We start from the raw sequence: 4,560 nt of genomic DNA, 5'->3' as shown, positions 1-4,560 counted from the left end.
TCTGCCAGGGTGCATGGCAGCAGAGGACAGAGGCGGGGACTGCGTGGGTGGGCTCCAATCCCTCATGACTCTTCGACCTGGGACAAGCCAGCATACTTCTACATCGCTGCACCTGTGTCTTAACAATGGCAGTGACTGTTCCCTCTCTGGCTCTGGTACTGGGGATGTGGAGAGGGCCACATGAGGTAATGACTAAGGAACACAGTGTCAACAGAATGCCCTATTATCTGGGACTTTGTCCCAAGCACCTACTGACATAGATTGGGTAAATCCCTCCTCTAATTGGTAAGACTGTGTGTTCTGTGAGGTCATGGTCCACACACGGGCTTCTTTGTTAGGGAATGTCCACTTGGAACTGCTCATTCCAGAAGACAAGATTCTTCAAAGATGTGAGACCCTACCAGCCTTCACAAGCACCTTCTGTGAAGGGTCACTTCAGACAGGCTGGGAAGCCTCTTGGACTCACATAGCTCTGTTTTCTTAAAGACAAGTAACGAGGTTAGAAGTTGAAAAGCAGTTTGAGGTCCTATCTGGAAAAGATCTGTTTGCTCCCCAAGTAACAGGAGAGCTACATACACATAAGTATGGATGTTCTTAACTGATTGGTGTAATAAGAAACTGATATTGGAAGACTCAAAGAACTGATGCTTGTTTTTTTCTAGTCAGGAAAGCAAAGGCAGAAGGGAAAACACAAGTCTGGGACTATTTGAGCAAAAGTGGCTTCAAATAGCTTATCTTCCCAGCTTGTCATTTCACATGCCTTTTGTTTGCCTCCAGTTCCATACCTGTTTAGCAGCAGAGCAAGGAATCAAAAAGCAGCTTTAGGAAACAAGGGTCTTCTGTGTAGGGAGGGAAAAAGGGGGACAAAATGAGGGAGGGGGGAACACTGTTAAAAACGTATTCATTACCTTATTTACATAACTGTAACCCCTCTGTACATCACCTTTACAATAAAATTTAAATTTTAAAAAAGAAGCAAGTATCTTGACCCTCACCTTGTATTTGGGTTGAGATTAGAAAAGACTTTCAGCAACCAGAGAGTGATTCAAACATACATTCCATGTCACCAAACTTTCAAGAAAGTATAAAATGTTCTCACATACCTGTCCTATTTAAGGCTCCGTCTCTCCTAGAAACGCATCCTGCAGAAACACGAAAACGCATAACACCAAGAAGATTCTTGTCATACTAGAGCAATGTTTGCAGTCCTTGCTTAATTATAATGTTACATAATTGAATATACCAGCATGTATAGTCATGGGGAAATATGCATAATATATTAAAGCTGAAAGACAAGTTGCAATTACCACATTTTTCTAAACATAAACTTTTGTGTAGAAGAGTATATAAGATCTCGGCAGCCCTGGTTAGGAGACAGCTACCTGCCTCTTGGGAAGCCATGGGTTTAGACCTAGGCACTGATGTCCACCTTGTAGATACTTTATCAGTTATCACACTGGTGCCTTGCTACCAAATTTTTATTTCCGTAAGTTTAGAATCATGCACATTAAATCATCAGTAAGAATTGTCTCTCGGAAGTGTCATTGGCTTATCCCGGGCATTTTCTGAAAGGCTGGAATTTATCTTTTCTTCTTGCTATGAGCATGAAAAAAAAATTATCTACTAGTGTGATAAGTAAACAAATAGGAGCATCTGCACATATGTGTCTGTGTGCACGTATGTGCACGCACATGTGTGTCTGTGTCGGTGTGCATGCATGCTGATAATGGGATTTGAACTCAGAGCCTTTGCTTTTGCACTCAAGGCTGGCACTCTTCTGTTTGAGCCATAGACCCATTTCTGACTTTATGCTGGTTAATTGGAGAAAAGAGTCTAGGTTACTTTCCTATTGGGCTGGCTTTGAACCACAGTCCTCAGATCTCAGCCTCCTTAGGAGCTGGGATAACAGACATAGAGTTTTTAGATATTCCTAAATAAGAAACTGCCAGGGGATTTTAGCCTCCCGCGCTCTCCTGTCCTGCAGGAGATGGGATAGCACCGTGGACGGGTCCAGGAAGAGGATAAGAGGGCTGACAGACTGCCACCCAGCCCCCCTCTCGATGGAGGACACACAGACAGTCCAGGAGCGAGTCAGCGCTAAGACTCAGTTAATGGCAGCAATGAGCTGTTCTTTTAAAGGGGCCGGAGGGCAGCCGAAGGGGAGGGGTACGTGCACCTAAGTAGGGGCTGGGATTTGATGCCTGAGCTGTCCATCAGGGTGGAGCTCCCAGGGACCTCCCTAAGGGGCAGCCTAATTCTATGTCACAGGACCACCTCCAGGTTCACCACCAGGCGCCATCTTGGCTACACGTGGTCCCAAGGCTGGGAGGCGGGGCCAGCTAGAACCGCCTCTTAATGATGCAAGGCATCCGGGCGGGCATGCCCCACAAGAAACCAAGATACCTCTGTAAAAGATATAAAAAAGAATCCAATGTATATCCTAAAAAATTAAGAAGAATGAGGGAAGGGATGGGGTGGGCGGGATGGGTGAGAATGTTGAAAGGAATGATATTGACCAAGATATATTGTATCTGAAATTGCTTCATTAAATAGCCACTCCTTTGTACAACCACTTAAAGATAATAATGTAAAAACCATACTTCTTTCAGAAAGCAAAACATCAAGGTAAAATCTGCCTGAAAACTCATCATTGGTGAGTATGTGGTTTTCAAGCTCCAAGATCCACCGTTTGTTTTATCAGCAGGCTAAGCTACAATGCCAGAGAAGTCAAAATGAGGCAGAAGAACAAGCTTTACTCACAGAGGCCAAGAAGAACCTAAGAACTGAGAAGCTGATCCCCCACGAGGCTCACGGACCTGTTAGGCCACAACCCAGAATTGCTGGTCCACCCCATGGGAGGGTGGCCTGCCTGCTTGCTCCTCCCTCCACCATAGAATTGGTAGAGTCAGCGTATAGTTGTGGGCTGGGCTGTTGGGAGGACCTACTCTGGGGGCTTCTCTCACAGGAGGAGTTTATTCTCATGAGAAAAATTGCAGGCAGAATCCAAACTTCCCCTAATCCAAAGATTCCAAGAGCGTGAACCCAGGTTGGAGCTCTGGGAGCTGCATCTTCATGGGGCTCCCGGGGGATTCAACTGCTGGTGCATCAAGGTGCGCATATTTCAGCAAAGCACTGTCTCTCACACTCATGGAGTATGCCCTGTGTGTTCTTCAGGGAAAGAGTCTAGCTGTCAGGCTCTGTAAGAGGTTAATATCACCACCCATCACCCCTGACTCTGCCTCCAACAGCCACTCTGTCTTAAAGGACACACAGTTTGTTTTCCCCTCTTGCTCTTTACTACCTGCGGAACCACATAGCAAGGCTTCTTGGGCTTGGCAGGGGCATCCACTACAGGGAAATTACGGAACAGCTTCCCCACTCCTGACTGCATTTCTCAGAGCTCAGTTCCTCTTTGTCCTCCAGGCTTCGCTCTCCAGGGGCTGCTAGGGGCCCTCCAGCTCTAGCCCAATTCTTTCTCCTAACTGCCACAGGGGCCTCAAGCCCTGGAAACAGAAGCATTTGCCGCAAGCCTAGCTTTCAGGATTCTCTTCTGTTACCAGGCAAGACCTCTTTCTCAGAAGGGCTGGTAAAGCCATGCAGCCCAGGGCTGAGGAAGGCTCATGTTGAGCATCCTGTGATTGCACCCAAGCTATGAGTGTTGGGCAGACTCCTCCACTTGCTCTGCCATCCATGGCCTTGTGCACAGCCACCATCTGTGAAAATGCCACCTGTGACCTTTCCCCTTCCAGTGCTGCTTTGATGTTCACCCTGCCATCATTCTTGGTGGTGACAGAGTCTCCCACTGCAGAGACTGGCCCCATGGTCCCTAGGGAGGGCATGCCTCCTTCTGGAAGGAAGGTGCAATGAGAATGGACTGCAGCCTTTCTCGGTCATGATGCCCTTGTCCTAAATTGGGTGTGACTCTTCATTCTTGCTGCGGGAGAAACCAGAGCTCAGAAGTGTGGAATGAACCCCCTGGGTGGCCCCAGCTCCGTGCCAGGCCAACGGCTTCCAGGCCCACACTTTCTGTGGAAATGCACCACTTTTCAGTGGGACATCAGAGGTTCCAGCTTTCCAGTCTGCTCCCACTTCCTTACAGGTGCCTGGTGTCTCTAGAACAGTCCTCAGGGTGCATCTGTAGGCTTTTCCTTTTTCTTGACGGAGGATGCACTATTTAGAATGAATTCCAAAGAGCATCTGGTAAGGGAGGAAAGCAGGTGCAGGGCCAAGACTATCCATCCATACTTGAAGTCATTGGCTTCCCTGGTATGTGTGTGTGCACTCCTGCAAAGCTTTCTTCTTCACGTGGAGGGCATGCCTGCCAGTTGACATGGATGTATGGAAGTACGTATGCACATGCGTAACTGGGGGAGGAGGGAAGACAATGGACAGCCACAGAGATGCCCTAATACACAGAGCAGCTGACATACCACACGCACCTGCCCCTCCCTTTCTCTTCAGAGCTTGTGCCAAGTGCTCCCTTAGGAGCATGACAAGAATGTAAAGTATCATAAACAGGCCCCCGAGGAAAGAGCTCTCAGACTCAGTTGGATTAAATCA

Source organism: Perognathus longimembris, chromosome 2 (genome assembly GCF_023159225.1).
Source record: "Perognathus longimembris pacificus isolate PPM17 chromosome 2, ASM2315922v1, whole genome shotgun sequence".
Taxonomy (NCBI): Eukaryota; Metazoa; Chordata; class Mammalia; order Rodentia; family Heteromyidae; genus Perognathus; species Perognathus longimembris.
Note: the sequence above shows the minus strand (reverse complement) of the source record.